This window comes from Nyctereutes procyonoides, unplaced genomic scaffold (assembly GCF_905146905.1).
Source record: "Nyctereutes procyonoides isolate TBG_1078 unplaced genomic scaffold, NYPRO_anot_genome, whole genome shotgun sequence".
NCBI lineage: Eukaryota > Metazoa > Chordata > Mammalia > Carnivora > Canidae > Nyctereutes > Nyctereutes procyonoides.
In genome coordinates this window covers 15,242,879-15,259,690 of record NW_026575131.1, presented here as the reverse complement: position 1 = coordinate 15,259,690, position 16,812 = coordinate 15,242,879, and the positions used below count along the sequence as shown (strand labels likewise).

Genomic DNA, 16,812 nt, shown 5'->3' with positions numbered 1-16,812 from the left:
TTCCTGGGAATCATCCTTCAGAACCTAGTGGATGCCTTTTGCTCTTTTTTTCTTTCTCTCTTTACCTTTCTCTTTCTTTCTTTCTTTCTTTCTTTCTTTCTTTCTTTCTTTCTTTCTTTCTTTCTTTCGATTCATTCATTCATTCATTCATTCATGAGAGACACACAGAGAGGCAGATATATAGGCAGAGGGAAAAGCAGGCTCTTCGCAGGAGCCTGATGCAGGACTTGATCTCGGATCCCAGGATCACTGTCTGAGGCGAAGGCAGCCACCCAACCACTGAGCCACCCAGGCCTCCCTCTTCCTCTTTTTCTTTCTTTCTTTCTTTCTTTCTTTCTTTCTTTCTTTCTTTCTTTCTTTCTTTCTTTCTTTCTTTCTTTCTTTCTTTCACCTCTATCTCTTTCATTTTTTTTTCTTAAAGATTTTATTTATTTATTCATGAGAGACAGAAAGAGAGAGACAGAGACACAGGTAGAGGGAGAAGCAGGCTCCATACAGGGAGCCTGATGTGGGACTTGATCCTGGGATTCCAGGATCATGCCCAGGGCTGGAGGCAGCACTAAACCTTTGAGCCACCCAGGGATCCCCCTCATTTTTTTTTTTAAAGAATTCATTTGAATTAAGTGGAGTGAGTGAGACAGGGATTGCATGATCCTAATATAGTGGGAAATTCGGGTTAATTTAACTGTAATAATAATCCTTTGAGAACAAGTACATGATTGAAACTTATCTCTTTCCTCTATTCACTTTTTTGAATTGATTGCTAGAAATCAAGAACATTCCTAAAATATCAAAGAAATTGCATGACCAATAATTTGAGTCTCTTAGCTTTTTATACTTCTGTCAAGAGTTCTGCGCAACTCTACCAGTTGTGCAAGGATCAGAATCTATATTGGAAATATGTGCTGAGTTCAGTTCAGCTCCTCAGAGCCAACAGTTCTTCCATCTATGAGATGCTAGAGGTTTGGGCTCAATGGAGCTACATTCATTATTATTATTGTAGAACCTAGCCAGTGCTTAAAAGGTGCTATAGGGAACTATAACTCATGTACTGAATTAAAAGATTGTAAGCTCCACTGGTATAGCTAAAAGCAAACTCAAAAGTTGAGTGGCATCAGATCATGAGTAGAAAATTACTTGACACTGAATTTTGTTCTGCCTCTGAATGCCATTCTTTCAAGCAGAGTACGGAAAAGTTGAAGTCTGTGTTGTTACAAGCTGTTTATTTCTACACTCCCTTTCTTGTTCAAATTGAAAGCTTTTGCAGAGTGTGTTTCACTGAAACCCTTAAAAGAAAGTGACATGTTACTACATGGGAAGACAAAGATAGAGTCTGTTTGGTAATGATTATGCAGTCAGGGCTTTATCTACTTGCCGATAATTTGTGGTTTATTTTTAATCCTCTGCCAGTTTCTTTCCTCACTGTTCCATTACCTGCTGATTACAACCCTGAGCCAATCAGTCACTGTTGAGTACTTGGTGAATTCTATTTTTTTAAGTTGGCTAAAAGAAAATATGTAGTTCCAAATGGACATATGGATAGCAGCTAATACTTCTCATGTGGCACATTCAATATATTAAATTTAATGTTCACAGAAATATCACAATGGCAAGAACTGTCATTATTACTGTTTTCCTAATAAGTGGAGTGAGGCTTAGAGAAAGTTAGCTAACCTGTCAAGGTCTGAAAGACAGTGAGTCTTTGGGTCAATATTCATCCAGTGTTGACAATGATCACACTCTGAGGACTGTGATCTGTATTACTTTTATCTCCCAAACACATATATCATGAGGTCAGTTTGGAAAGTGATAGCATCCAAACCAGAAGAATTTAGGTTATTTAGCTTATGGTGATGGAAATTCAGTGCATGGGATTAGAGTAGACATCCTCACTTATTCAAAAAGCTTTTAAATGGAAGATCTGTTTTGCATTTACATAGAGGTAAGAACCAAGACATATTAAGGAAACCACAGGGAGGCAAATGAGTGGAATGGTCTAAAAATAAATAGGGTGTCTCATCATGTATTGAGCCATTACTAGAAACATTAAAAAATAGGCTAGATTTTGGTTTTATAGTAATATTTTTTTAAAGATTTTATTTATTCATGAGAGACAGAGAGAGAGAGAGAGAGAGAGAGAGGCAGAGACACACACAGGCAGAGGGAGAAGCAGGCTCCATGCAGGGATCCTGATGTGGGACTCGATGCCAAGACTCCAGGATCATACCCTGGGCTGAAGGTAGGCACTAAACCGCTGAGCCACCCAGGGATCCCGGTTTTATAGTAATTTTAAATCTGGATTAATTATGTATTATAGAGAATTATTTTCCAAAATACAATATGGAAAATGTATAGAATATATTATATGTATGGAAAATGAAATAAAATAATTTTTCAAACTTTATTTCTCAAGATTTTAAATGTACTATTACATTAAAATAGCTCAAAACTCTTCTTGTGGCATTAAGAGCCCATACAACATTGTTTGCAAATACTCTTCTAAAACAACATATGAGAGACCTTCTTTGGTTGCTGAATGAGTTATTTGTAATGAGAAAAAAAGAACCTTTGGCTTCCTTATCCTTAGATTTATGAGAAGAAACTAGTTGTTTTAAACAGTGTGGGGATGGATAAAGAAAGTTATTTTAGATATGCTATTTTGTATTCTCTTGTATTCTTGGAAATAATCAAGTGTTGATGGCATTAAATTTCCTTTAGCAAACATGTAAAGAAGAGCATGTGTCTGAACGTGGATTTTAATTTCTTATAACGGGTCTTATTTTCCCTGGATATGTTTCTACTTACTTAAAAACAGATGCTCTCTGAAAAATTCATGAAAACTGAAAATATACTGAAGACTTTGGAGAGAAGCTCTTCACCATGTTATTAGATTGTTTTTAATGAATGGTCTTTTGCCCCATCTGCTTGCCAGTTAGCTTCATGACCTTGAACAAACTTCCTGGCTTTTATAGAACTCATTTTCTTCATTTACCTACTTAACTGGATTGTACATAAAATGGCATACCAGTATCAGTGTTTATATGAACAGATCCTTTCAAACAAATTTCTTTGGTGATTTCATGAATGAATCTTGCAGTTTTGGCAAATAGACATGTTTTCTGAAATGAAGGTTTTTTTAAAGCTGGCATTATATATAAATTTTACCTATTCTCATTTGCCTGCTTCCAAATACCATTTATACTGTAAATTAAAATATATCTTAAGTGAGGGGTGGGTGGGTAGAGAGATGAGTGAAATAGGTGATGGGGATTAACGAGTACATTTACCTTGATGAGCACTGAGTACCATACAAAATCGTTGAATCACTATATTGTACACCTATAGTGAATATAACGCTTTGTACCTATACTGGAATTAATATTTTAAAAACTTAATATAAAAATAAATAAGGTATATCTTAAGTTTTTAAAAAATGATCTAAAAAGCTGTGGTAGAAAAATGATAAAATGCATCACAACTTTATTCATAATCAGAAGTAATAAGGCTCTCCACACGCCACTCTGGTTTGAATTGTCAAATGAAAATTTCAGTGTGTAAATTTAAAGATCAAATTGGCTTTATTCAGCAATTCATGATTCAGGCAGTATCCCATGTAGAATAGAAAGGAGCTCTACAGAGCTGTAGAAAAGGAAAGGTATTTGAAGGTGGAGAAAGGAAATTATTAGCAAAGAATGCACTGTTCAGGCCTGGCTTCCCTCCCAAGCAGAATGGAAGGGTCCTGTACTGTGGAACATCTCACTAGTGCTGACCAGGTAATTCTATGTTGACTGGTTAAAGGTTACATTCCTGGATGATTGGAACTGCAGTTAGGTTAGAGATTAAGCATTGGTTTGCTGGTATGTCGTTTAACATAAATAACTCCATTTTGGGTCTGCTGTCTCCTTTTTAACAAATTATAATTTTTGTATTTGTCATATGGGGAATTTGTACATGTTTATCCTCAACTTTACATTTTAATTTTGGAAAGAGCCTCAGAATCTTTAGTGTGAAGTTAAAATTTAACCCTAGAGAAAGGATACTACAGTGGTTTAGTCTTTTATTCTGGAACTCTGAACTACTGAGGGCCAGATCTGACAGTATAAGCAAAAGCAACAGTCCCAGGGTGGGATTATAATTCAAACCTCTGATTTTTCTAATTCAGTGTGAGTAAGAGGGTATGATATGAGTGAACAGCAGCCCGTGAGAAACCTACAAGTGTGGAACCAATGGTATTTATTCAGGTAATAAAATATAATTCTTAAACACACACTAAATTTAAAAGCCAGAAGATGCAGTTCTAATTACATGCCTTAACTAGAAGTACGGTATTTGTAGAGTAGCTTATCCAATTATATGTAAATTTGTTCCTTTGGCACAATTTGTCTCTATAAGCAGTATTAGTTCAGTGTAAAATGTTTGTTTGTTATTGAAATTGGCTTTCATAGAACTTCTGGATGTTGATAAATAGTTGCATTTTTGGGGGATCATTCCCAGTTCTCCATAGCCATTCTTCTCAGTATATGCAGTTTTTATTTTAAATTTCATAAATAATAATTTACAGGTCTATACTCTTTTATTTGAAAGTTTTGGGGTCAAAAGTGTTTTAGATTTTTATCTTTTAAAAAGGGTGTTATACTGCTGTGGTACGTGCCCTTTGTTATTCCAGTAGGATATTGGGCAACACCCAGGCATATTGACATTTCTGCAGTGAAAAAAGAATAGGCACTTGAATGGTGTAAAGATCACAGGGAGCCCCATTTCAGGTTTTGCTGTCAATGGATTTGATTTTCAGAACTTTTTAGATACTAGAATTGCAGATAAGCAATTATGGACCTGTAATATTAAGTGTAATAGCTAACAATTACTGAGGTGCTTACTACAAGCCAGACCTTGTGCTTAACTTGTATCATCTCATTTAATCTTTGCAATTCTTTGAAGAAAGTTTTGTTCATTTGGTTTTACAGGTGAGGAACAGCTTCATAGAATTTAAGTGATTTGCCTAAGGATGCATACGTCTAGTAAGGAAGTAGTGGCTGAATCATATTTAAACTGAGCTGGGTTAGATCCAGATCTGGTATGTACAACACTACAGTGTCCTTCCTATTCCATTACCACAGATCCAGTGTATCTCACCTGGGAATTTATGGGAAATGCATCAAGTGGCCTGACTACCAGGCAGAGGATAACAGGGGTAGGGTAGGAGTTTCATCAGCAACAATTAGTTGGCATTCTGCCAATACACTGCTACTAAAATAAATGTGCCTCAAACATTGCAGTCCTTTTGCCACTATGTTTAAGAGCTGAAAAAGAGAAAGAATAGAAGAGAGAGAGGAGATAGTTGAGCATGTGCTTTCCTTAGCTAAGGCAGAATAGGACATCTTGAGTCTTGTGTGGGTGGAGCAGTGTTCCTAAAGAAAAATGGATAGCTATTAACAAAAGAAGATGTGACTAATGTGGGATAGTGGGCTGCCCTGAAATGTCCACTCCATGGACAATTAATTAATTGTAGGTGAAATTAACATTTGGATGAAAACTTCATTCATCTTTTTAAGTGTAATCCATTTTAACATTGTCATCTGACTGGTATGGGCTGAACGTTGAACTTAGAATCTGAATACTTGGAATCCTGTCCCATTTTGGATAATTTCTAGGATTTAGATCACAGACCCAAAATTAGAGAGTCCGTTTCTTGTTTGTAATTTCAAACAGTACTTTCCGCTGGTTACCCAGTAGCCATCATGTTAGCTAAGATGGCGCAAAGAGCCTCTGGAAGTTTCTACCTGGTGTGGTCATCTCCCACACTGAATCTGGGCTGACCTTGTGTCATCACTAGATGTAATGGAGGTGATGCTTCGTGACTTCTGTGACTACATCACAAGGAGCCTTGCAGCATGCACTTTATTTCATGGTATGATCACTCTGGGGGGAAGCCACTGCCATGTTGGAAGTCTGACAAAAATGCTGTGAGGAAGCTCAGGCTGGTCATGTGAAGAAAGAGTGACTGCTGGCCAAAGAAGTGCTATTGCAGTTGTCCCGTTTGCTGAGCTAGACATGTGAGTTACCATGGATAACCCCGCCTGGCCAAGACATTTGATAATTTCAGTCTTAAGTGCTTTCTGACTATAATTGTGTGGAAAACTCCAAGGGATAGCTGCCCAGCTGAGCCCATTCACAGAAATAGGAGAACTAATAATTCATGGTAATAAGTCATAGAGTTTCTGGGTGGTTTGTTATCCACACTAGATACTCAAAAACAAGCTTGTTGTGAAGAAGAAGGGAGATAATGTGTTAAATTCCTCATACGAAGGTGAGCAGCTGTTTTATTATAATTGTTTTGACAATCCTGAAACCAAGGCCTTTCTCCCTAATATCCTCAGAGGTTTCATTATAATTTGCCATTGTGATGAGGATAGTGATCATTTTGTATTCCCTGGACAAGTATAGAGAGTGAATATTTGTGATTGGCTGGCAGCCAAGTTGGTCATCCTTTTTCCTAACTGGTTTTTAAAATTCTGTCTTTTCTTTACCCATATTTATTTTTTCATATGAGTGGGATTTTCTATAATAATAGACCTTTATTGTTATGGCAATAACAATATATAGAACATCCGATGGGTCCTCATTCTGAATGACACAGGGCCCATTTCTCTGTTTATATAGACTCTTTGTCTAGGAAACTATAGGAGAAATAAGATGTATTGGATTTTGAGAAAGGAGCAGTAAGAGTTGAAGAGCAGTTTGCCTGAGCAGCTTCCCAACAATTGGGAAAGGCTGCTAGAGTGAATGTCAGAGAGAAATTGTTTTTTTGGTGGTGGTACAAGCAAGCAGATAATGAAACAAAGGAAGAAGAAAGAAGTAGGAGGTACACAGAGGGGAAGAAATTATGGATTTGATATTGGAACACCAGAGCAATCTGTAGTAGGTTGAATGGGAGGAGTTGGAAGAGAGAAAGGAGCAAGTAAGGGTTGGTTGGGACATCATCACCTATTGGGCTTTTTTCCTTCTATCTGCAATTAATTTTAGCTTTATTTAGTTCTTTTATCTCTAGAGAAAAAAGGTGATTGTTTTCTTTCTATTATATTTGTTGGCAATCAAATGACATTTTCTGCCATCTGTTTTACCATATAATTCTTAAGGTTCTTAAGTGTCATAGTCTTATTTAAACCTGGAGTCTCAAAAAATAAAATAAACCTGGAGTCTCCATACATTCAGTGATTGCTGCTAGCACAGGGAAATAGAAGAAGATAAGACTACTTTGTAAAGAGTAAGTTACATATTCCACTGGATCTATTCTCAGAAGAGAATAACTCAGAGTTTCTCCGTAGCTTTTTTAAAAGTCTCTGATTTCTGTATTTTTCTTAGCTGTACATAGATTTTATTTCAAGGAAAATTTTACATATTGAACTTAGAATATGAGTACTTGGATTTCTGTCCCAGTTTGGACAATTTCTAGGTCTTAGATCACAAACCCAGAATCAAAGAGCCTGTTTCTTATTTGTAATATGAAACAATTATGTTGTTGATATTATCCGTAATATTTACTGGTTCTTTGTAGAGTTAAAATGGACAGATGAAAGCCCTTGAGGATGAGAAATTCATATTCTAATGTAGCAAAGTAAATATATGTGTTCGGCAGCTTGAATTGTTAGAAAATTTTAGGAAATTACTTGTATGCTTGAGTTCATGAATTATTCAATTTAGGGTTACTTTCCTTTTCAAATTTATCACTGGTTAGATCCTTTAACAATCTTTTGATTTATTAAAAGTCACTTTTCAGAATTAGATTTAAAGCCTCATTATTTTCTTATGATTTTCTTATGAAAATTGAGTATGTATCCTATAAAGCCTGTATTTTCTTTTCTATGACTTAGTCTGCTCTTCTGTTATAAAAGATACTTCTTTAAGAACTGATGGAATTAAAGAAAAATTGACCTCCTCTGATGAAGTAGCCCACAGAAGTAAAAGGAGGTTTTATGATCTTTCTTCACTTATTGGAAAGATGATTGAATTGGGACATGCCCATCCTGACTTCCATTAGGAGACAGAATATTTGCTTGTGTCTAGAGGAGTTTGGTCTCCTGGTGGTCATTTGCCTCTCAATCCTTCCTGCAATTTTAGAAAAAAATGTGCTTGTACAGGGGCTATGTATCAGAATCAGCTATGAAACTTTTTATTAATAGAGATTCATTCCTTGGCCCCACTACCAAGTTTATGAAATGAAAATCTTCAGGGCCTCACAGGTGATTTGAATTCATACATAGTTTGGGTCTGAGAACTACTTTATAGGGAGGACAGCAGGTTGATGGATGATAGAATCTTGTCTGAAGCATAGAAAAGCTTTAAGAGGAGAACATGGAGATACCTTAATTTAAGAAACACTTGGATGTTTTGAACAATGATATAATCATTGCTAAAAGTTTGTGATATCTCTAAAATATAATTTATGTCCCCAGTTGTCCTCTGATGTCTCCAGTTAACCTCTGGTGCAGAAGTTCTCAGTTCAGTGGGGCAGTTTTGCCCAGTGGGGCCCAGTGGGGCAGTTTTGTCCCTAGGGGATATTTATTAATGTCTAGAGACATTTTGGTTCTCATGACTGGGGGAATGTTACTGGCATCTAATGAGTAGAGGCCAGGGATACTGCTAAACACCCTACCGTTCTTGAGAGACCCCCTGTATTAGTTCAAAATGCTAATAGTGCCAAGGTTGAGGAACTCTAATCTAGTGAATTTCAGTGAAATCATTAAATAAAAATACTCTGGGCTCCAGAATTGAAAAGGGTATGACAAACCAGGTAGGAGAACATTTGGTTGGCCTGTATAGTCCTTGAGGAAGCCAGCTGAGGTAAGGAGGAAGAAAAGGCTTGAATATAGGCTGAAGGCTAGGGACAAGAGTAAGGATTCTATTGCATACTAAGGTCTTGTAAAGAGACATATTCATTGGAATATTATTTTCCCTAAATGTATCATATAAAATACAAAGATCTTACCGTCTGAAAAAAAAGCATATTTAATATCAGCTTTGAGATAGTAAATCTTCTCTATTCTGTACACCCTAATAGTGGTTCTTAAGCCTTAAAATCTTAAAAACACAAGAGAATGGTAGCATAAGTGAGCCAGAGAGAATATGGTCATAAGTTAGTATTCTGGGATTGTTGTCATCAGAGGAAGCATTTGAGAAAGAATGAGGTAATTGATGTTGTCTCTTCAGAGCTAGTAATGGAGTGATGGTGTTGATAGAAATTTTGGGGAGAGGGCAGCCTGGGTGGCTCAGCGGTTTAGTGCTGCCTTCAGCCCAAGGCCTGATCCTGGGGACCCGGGATTGAGTCCCATGTTGGGTTCCCTGCATGGAGCCTGCTTCTTCCTCTGCCTGTCTGTCTTCCTTTCTTTCTTCCTTCCTTTCTTTCTTTCTTTCTTTCTTTCTTTCTTTCTTTCTTTCTTTCTTTCTTTCTTTCTTTCTTCTTTCTTTCTTCTTTCTTTCTCTCATGAATAAATAAGTAAAATCTTAAAAAAAAAAGAAATTTTGGGGAGAATAGGTAGAGCTGGCTGATGCAAATGAAGAGGTAATATGAGAAACTTGTGATTTAATTATTTATTTATTTATTTATTTATTTATTTTTTTGAGAGAGAGGGAGAATACAGTGGGGAGGAGCAGAGGGAATGAGCAAGGGCAGGCAGGCTCTAGCCCAGCATGGAGCCTGATGCAGGACGTCATCTCAAGACCCTGAGATCATGACCTGAGCCAAAATCAAGTATGACATGCTTAACTGACTGAGCCACTCAGGCACCCTGGAACTTTGTTATTTAAAAATGCACTGTTGAGGGCACCTGGATGGCTCAGTGGTTGAGCGTCTACTTTTGGCTCAGGTCATGGTCCCAGGGTCCTGGAATTGAGTCCTGCATCAGGCTCCCCACAGGGAGCCTGCTTCTCCCTCTGCCTATGTCTCTGCCTGTCTATGTTTCTCATGAATAAATGAAATCTTTAAAATGAACTAAAATAAAAATGCGCTGTTTATTGTCTTTATACCTCATTGTCTGATCTGTGTCCAGACTGGTTGTTTAGAACAGAAGGGGTTATCATAAATATTGGAAATGGTTCCTGGCTTCTTGCAACTTATGTCTAATTGGAGAGAAGAGGCTACTGCCATGAAACAGCAAAACCCATTGAAGTTCATAGTCCATCTCCATTCTGATAAACACTAATTTTCCCTTGGGGGATATTCTTTTTCCACGTTTATTTTGTTTGATCTGCGAGCTATTGGCTTCATCCCTGGTCTTAGGGTTGAATTTGTGTTGTAGGCAGTGTTCTAGGAGGCATTTGGCTATAATTCTTATTCAGGTATGGATCCATGATCTCAGATGATCCATTTAGGTCTGTTGATACTAATTCTAGGACTTTATTTTCTTTACTTCTGTATTTTGAGGGAGGAGGATGTAATCCCAAGTTCTTGGCTATCATTCTGCCATCCTAAAGGGAGGCACTGATTGAAAATGTATTCATTTCAAAGGATGAAAGAGCTAAACACATGATTCCGTCTTTATTCCTGGATGAAGTTGTACCTGAAGCCAGTTTAGTTGTAGAATTCATTTATATCAACCATTAAATTTTCATTTTGATTATACCAGCCTGTGTTGTATTTTCTTTTGTTGATGACTGAAAAAATGACTAAAAATACACTGATGTAGGAGAAACTGTACAAGAGAAGAAAAATGTTATAGCCAGGTAGCAATTCAAGGACAAGTTTTTCATACTCCATTATTTAGTCTTTATGAACAAATTCATAATATTCTCCCATTTTTGTGTTTTTGTTTTGGCAAGTTTAATAAAACACACAGGATCTCTCTGTTAATGTATTATTTAAGCTACTTTTTTAATATTTTAGAGAGTTGTATTTCAGAAGTGATATGACAGTAATTTGTCAGTGTATAATTCTTAAAAATGAAAGGGTTACATTGCTTCCTTGATGGAAAAAAAAAAGAAGAAGAAAGAAAGAAAGGAATCCAGTGTTCCAGGTATATAAACAAACACAATGTACTTTATGGTATTTGTAATTATAGATACTACTCAACAGAATTGGCCATGTTTGTTTGCTTTTTTGTTAGTGTACTATGGGGATTAATTGATTGTAAATTCTCTTCTCTCCAACAACCCCAGATGAGTAAAGATAGAAATATATGGATTATCAGTTTGAAAGACTAGTTACATGTCATCTGGCTTCATGTGATTGAAATACAAAAAAAAAAAAAAAAAAGGTCTTTAAATAGGACATCTGTGACATAACAAATTAGAATCCGGGAGAGGAAGAATATCTTGACAGTGTCTAAATCCATTGAATCAAAATAATTGTGTAGATCATACTTGAGTTCAGATATAATGTAGATAAATTCTCTAGCCATGGCACCCATCTGTCAAAAAATAAAACTCTGGTTCTCACTTAAAATGGCTGTTTTAAACTAAGGTCATCAAGCTGTATCTAAAATGGACGTGAAATGTCAATTTCATATGTTATAGTGGCACATTTCATATTGCTCTACTTAAGGTTATGTCAGCCTTACCCATAAAAAGCAAGTGATTTAGGTCTTATTCGAAATGAACTAAGCTGAGAAATCAGTGGTGGGACTGCCTTGCCACTACAGACAAAGGGAATGTGTGGAGGGGCAGCATATTTCTCCATTGTCCTAACTCTGGAATTGTGTAGTATTCCAAGACAGGATATCATCTCTTTACTTTTCCACATTCTAATCCCCTGTGATAATTGTAGGGGGAGTTTGGAATTTTTGGCAAGATGCTTTATTCAAAATGAGTTTTGTTGCCTGGAGTTGATTCACTTGTTTGAGTTTTATTTGTGTTATTTTGTGTAACTTTATCATGTTGGGAGGCTTATGAACCTTCTGTAGAAATAAGATTGTGTTTAGGGAGCTATATACATCATGATTTTACTCACAACTGACAGGAAGTTACTGCGGATGATTAAAGCAGAAAGAAATGAAGTTTTTTGAAATCTATTGGACATCGTAGAATCAGACTTAGAAAATAGTAAGGATTGAAGAGGCCGAATAAGCACCCACATAACTACAACTTCCCAAGGAAGCAGTAGACTGCTTGACACCCATGACTGCTGGGTCCTGGCTGCTACAGTGACACTGGATGTTATTGCTGGTACCGCTGCTCCTTTTGTCTTTGAGACTGAATGTTGCTGACTCTGTAGCCACCGTGCTCATACCACTCCTTGTTTTTTCCTTTTCTGGATCCCATTCGTAGTTCTAGAAGCAGTGTATCTTGTTGGCTAAACATGTATTGGGCATTTGTTCCCAGGCAACAGGAAGCCTGGGCAAGTGAATAGCCTGCTATTTTAGCTTTTATAATAGGAATCCAATTGTTTCCCAATGTGTCTTCTGATGGTGGAGACTTCCCAAAAAAGGAAGAGGCTCAAATGCTTGGCAGTCAAAGAACAAGTAATTGCCATGGTATGGTTTCTTAGGGAGAAGAGAGAAGTTTTCTGGAAAGCAGGAGAGAAAGGGAGATTTTCCAGGAGACATGGATACTGCACACTTTTTCCTATAACAGATGAAGATGTGGTCTTCTGGGTAGTAGGTTTTGTCAGTGAAATAGGAGAGCCAGTATTTGTGAACATCTTAAAGGGAAGAGGATAGATCCAAAGTTCCCAAACTTTGATTCAAGGTCTCCTTAATTTCTTTGTAATGTTTTCATAGCACTCTAGGCCCAAAGAAATGCCAACACTTTAATTTATTAAGTAGTTAGATTAAAACAAATTACTAAATATTAATTTTGTAGAATAACTTGAAAAAATTATGCCATTTGAAAAAATACACATCAGTTCAAAGAAAAATACTTTTATTCCAGTCTTAACCATAATTACTTTCAAATAAGTTATGTTCCCTTCTTAGGCTCTGAATGAAATCTCAGACATTGGAATTGGATTTGACTATTGACTATTTCCTGTCTACACTTATTTTTATGCAGCCCATTTTGTCACAGCATTGGTATAGACCTAGCTTTGCAAAGATAAGACCATCAGAAGGAATGTAGTGCAATATGTTGTTGAAACTGAACTCCCCAGAACTATCTTGAAAGTGCAGCACAACTTGGGAACCATGACAACCATTAGGTTGTCAATGAAGTGCTCATGGAATGGTGGTAGAAATTGGACATTAAGGGCACTTTTACAACACTGCTTGATTGGGAGTGTTACAGCAGCTGAATGATTCCAGAACCAAGAGCTGGCAAAAGTTCTGCCACAGGGAACAGTAGACACTCCTGCTAAATGTAGCCACCCTCCTGTTGTTTCCTTTTCTAAATCAATTGGGCCTTTATCATGGACAAGTATAGCCTTTTCTTTTTAATCCATGAAACTCACCTAACATACTGTAGCTTTTAAAATATTTATTGACGCAGAAGTGACACATTTTCTTACATGATTAGCAAAAAGATGAGTGTCTTTGCTGCCCCAATCAGGTCAATAAAGATTTTAAGATCTAGGTCTATCTGAAAACATAGTTTCCTTTTTTTTTTCCTTTTAAAGATTTATTTGTTTATTTTATTTTATTTTATTATTTATTTATTTTTTTAAGAAATTTTTTATTGGTGTTCAATTTACCAACATACAGAATAACACCCAGTGCTCATCCTGTCAAGTGTCCCCCTCAGTGCCGTCACCCATTCACCCCCACCCCCCACCCCCCGCCCTCCTCCCCTTCCACCACCCCTAGTTCGTTTCTGAGTTAGGAGTCTTTATGTTCTGTCTCCCTTTCTGATATTTCCTACCCATTTCTTCTCCCTTCCCTTATGTTCCCTTTCACTATTATCTATATTCCCCAAATGAATGAGACCATATAATGCTTGTCCTTCTCCGATTGACTTACTTCACTCAGCATAATACCCTCCAGTTCCATCCACGTTGAAGCAAATGGTGGGTATTTGTCGTTTCTAATGGCTGAGGAATATTCCATTGTATACATAAACCACATCTTCTTTATCCATTCATCTTTTGATGGACACCGAGGCTCCTTCCACAGTTTGGCTATTGTGGACATTGCTGCTAGAAACATCGGGGTGCAGTTGTCCTGGCGTTTCATTGCATCTGAATCTTTGGGGTAAATCCCTAACAGTGCAATTGCTGGGTCGTAGGGCAGGTCTATTTTTAACTCTTTGAGGAACCTCCACACAGTTTTCCAGAGTGGCTGCACCAGTTCACATTCCCACCAACAGTGTAAGAGGGTTCCCTTTTCTCCACATCCTCTCCAACATTTGTTGTTTCCTGCCTTGTTAATTTTCCCCATTCTCACTGGTGTGAGGTGGTATCTCATTGTGGTTTTGATATTTGTTTATTTTAGAGAGAGAGGAGGTACATGTGCAGGGACTGGGAGGGGCAGAGGGAGGAGGAGAGAGTCTTAAGTAGACTCTGTCCTAAGTGCAGAGCCTGACTTAGGGCTTGATCTTACTATCCTGAGATTATGACCCGAGCCAAAATCAAGAGTTGAATGCTTAGCCAAATGTTCCACTCAGGTAATCCCATGGCTTCCTTTTTTTTGGTAGCACAAAGTTGAAGTCTGTCTGAAGATTTATATTGCATTTGGAAAAAAATAACTTCATTTTCTTTTTTTTTTCATTTGTCTCTACTTGTATATGCCTGGGTCTATCATATATCATGTCATTGTGATAAGAGTATCCTCTGATTTCCTTATGAATCCCAGTTTCGTTTCTTTTAAAGTCCTTAAGTTTTATAATTTACCAGCCTGAGGAAACTCAGTATACAGTTTACAAGGTAGAGGGTTATATGGAGTCCTCAAATTGGTGTCACTTGATCCTCTTTCAGCTGGAATAATAGTTGCTGGGAAAGTTGGGGAAATATTCCTGAAATGTAGAGCACTTTTGAATTTTAAATGATTTTTCCTCCGTTACAAAAGGCAGCTTTCTATAAAATTATCATGCAGGGTGTTGTGATAGAATAATGGCTCCCACCACAGATGTCCATGTCCTAATCTCTGGAGAGAGAAGTAGAGGAGACAGAAAAAGAGACCTGATGGTGACAGCAGAGGTCAGAGTGATGAGGTGGTAGCTAGCTTTGAAGGTGAAAGAAAGCCACAAAGTAAGGAATGAGAACCCCCTCTAGAAGCTAGAAAAGGCAAGAAAACAGATTCTACAAGACCCCTCAAGAGGAGTGCAGCCTGCCAACACTTACTTTAGCCCTGTAAGACCCATTTTAGACTTCTGACTTCCAGAACTATAGGATAATAAATTCATATTGATGTAAAGCACTACATTTGTGGTAGTTTTTCACATCAGCAATAGGAAAGGAGTTACAGATATGAAGTTGAAGAAATGATAGAAACTCAGGCTCTAGAATGATAGGGCTCTCAGAGTCTCAAACTGATAACTACGTAATCACCTTTACTGTTCTCAGGTTTGCCGCAAGCAGAATTAATTATACATGCTTGTGTTCAAGCAGATGTACTCTCACTGTCGTATATTTTTTACGTGGGGTTCTGGTGATTGCCTCCAAAAAGCTTACAGCCTTTGGCAGATGCATCCGTTTTATGAATCTAGCTTTAAATAAAAGTAAAGACTGAAATGCACTAAATCATTGTCTGTTAGTGGCTTAGTCAGGAACCAAGGGTGTACACAAAAATAAACCTCCTGGCCAGTGGAGATTGCTACCATCAGTACTTACTTCTTCATCCTGATACACTTATTTTATGACACTTTGTTTCTGTCATAGACCTGTTAATCATTCACACAAAACCTGTAGGACATTGTTTTGCCTTTGCTTGGATCTATCCTGACTGGTCATACAGCCAAGAGTGGAAGCCGTGGATGTACAGTGTGGATGCATACATCTTTTCCCCATATTTGTGGAAGCATCTAGCTCTATAATATGATTACTGTGAATAATGTTTTTCATAAAAATATTTTGTAATCTCTTCAAAATATACTTTTTTTTTTAAAAAAAGCTTGGGCCTTTGCATTCCTTTTGGATATTATTTCATATCTCACTTCAGTTTTCTTAATCATCCCTTCCCTTATCAATTCAAAAACTACTATAGCTGCCTTTGCAAATGATCAGAGGAGCGGAAGAAGGGGAAAGAGGGGATGAGGAAAGACGGGTGGGGGTGGGTTGGGGGGGTGAGGGGGGATGAGAAAGGGAAAGAGAGAAGGGAAGCAGCAGTGCTTACTAGAAATTTTCAGGGTTTGATTTCATGCATATAGTGCAAGATCTTAAGAGAGAATCCAGGAGGAAGTTTGCACATGACTTTCAGGTTTTATGAATGAGCTTGCCTCTATTTCTTGTGATTGTGAATTGGTGAAACTGTACTGTACCTCTGCTCTCCCCTGAAGAAACAAAATGAGAACTCTGTGGCTTTAACCTCTTTACTCTCTTAACTACATTCAAATGTATGCCTTGCTTTGTGCTGTCATTAAGTAAGTGGTTAATCTCAAGATCACTTGAAGCATCAGTGCTCATTTCCTTTGGATGGTTCACCATATTGCAATTACAGCCACATATTTTCTGACCATCTCATGACTTGTGGTACATTTTCATTGATTCATTTTACAGACTGCATTTTTAAGTTTTCCCATTTTCTTTGTAACTTAGAATGAACCATGACCAAATTGATGAATGAAATAGTTCTATTTAGATCTATGTTTTCTTCTTCCTTTATTTGTGGATTTGGTTCACAGTTATTTTCACAAATGTTTTGATTGCTAATGAGGTTAAACTGTGTCTTTTATTTGGGGAATTTGATCTGTTTATGTTTAAAGTTATTGATAGTAAAGACTTCCTATTACCATTTT

At 37.2% G+C, this 16,812-nt stretch overlaps 1 protein-coding gene across 9 annotated transcripts in view; it reads left to right on the top strand.

Annotated features, from left to right (window-relative positions):
* Window positions 1-16,812, top strand: part of CNTN4 (contactin 4) — a 903,432-nt gene that overhangs the window by 23,082 nt on the left and 863,538 nt on the right. For 2 of the 9 annotated variants that reach the window (XM_055344756.1, XM_055344752.1), the window contains exons 1-2: window positions 4,108-4,241; window positions 4,965-5,074. The exons of 6 other annotated variants lie outside the window; for them this stretch is intronic. The gene's annotated coding sequence lies outside the window, so the exon portion shown is untranslated. Of the gene's footprint in view, window positions 1-4,107; window positions 4,242-4,964; window positions 5,075-16,812 lie in introns of those variants that run through there. One more of the 9 variants, XM_055344753.1, reaches the window with a different exon arrangement.